We start from the raw sequence: 1,030 nt of genomic DNA on the forward strand, positions 1-1,030 counted from the left end.
CATTTTTGGACTCTAAAGCATTCACATTGTCTGCACAGAGGACACAGAACTTACAACAGTTACTGAACCAAGCTCACATACACTTCACAATTGAAGGAACAAACATGGCTACACAGATGGTCACAGACCAGGACCATGACTGTGTGAGAAGGACAGACATTAAAATGAGATTGCATGAAAACTTGTATAGGGAACAGCCACCTGATGCACAGCAGACACTGTACTGTGATGGTCACAGTCATCAGAGTGCTACGTGTAGTTTGGTTGCTTCATATGCAGTGGTGGAGGACACAACAGCTGGTTTCAGGGTTCTGCACAGCTGGTTTCAGGGTTCTGCAAGCTGATGTAATCCCACAGCCAAGGTCAGCACAGATGGCTGAGCTCATTGCTCTCATACAAGCATGTAAGTTGGCAAAAGATAAAGTGGTGAACATTTACACAGATTCTGCATACGCTGTACACGGAACACGTAGACTTGTGTCACTGGAGGAGAAAGGGATTTGTGACTTCAACTGGCTGTCCGGTAAAACATTTACAACAGTTACTCGAATTTGAACAAGTTTTGAAATTGCCCAAACAGGTGGCCATCATTAAGTGTAAAGGACATCAGAAAACAGACACTCAGCTGAGCAGAGGTAATAATATAGCCAACCTAGCCGCAAAGGCAGTCGCTGGCTATCAGCTAGCTCAAGGAGCTATAAGGGACATTGAAGTCCTACGGGGTTGGAGCTTTGGCAGCTCACCGCCGAGAATTACTGCAGACCTTAAGGGTCAGGGCCTTGAGAGCTCAGTGATGCAGAGTACTGAAGACCTAAGAGGTCAGAGCTTTGGAAGCTCAGTGATGCAGAGTACTGAAGACCTAAGAGGTCAGAGTTTTGGAAGCTCAGAGATGTACCGTACGAAGGATCCAAGGGATCAGAGCTTTGGAAGCTCAGTCATGATGAATACTGGTGACCTGCGGGGTCAGAGCTCTGGGAGCCCAGTGAAGCGAGTACTCGGACCCAAGGGGTCAGAGCTCAAGGAGCTTGGT

The sequence above is a fragment of the Monopterus albus genome, unplaced genomic scaffold (assembly GCF_001952655.1).
Source record: "Monopterus albus unplaced genomic scaffold, M_albus_1.0 scaffold492.1, whole genome shotgun sequence".
Lineage (NCBI taxonomy): Eukaryota > Metazoa > Chordata > Actinopteri > Synbranchiformes > Synbranchidae > Monopterus > Monopterus albus.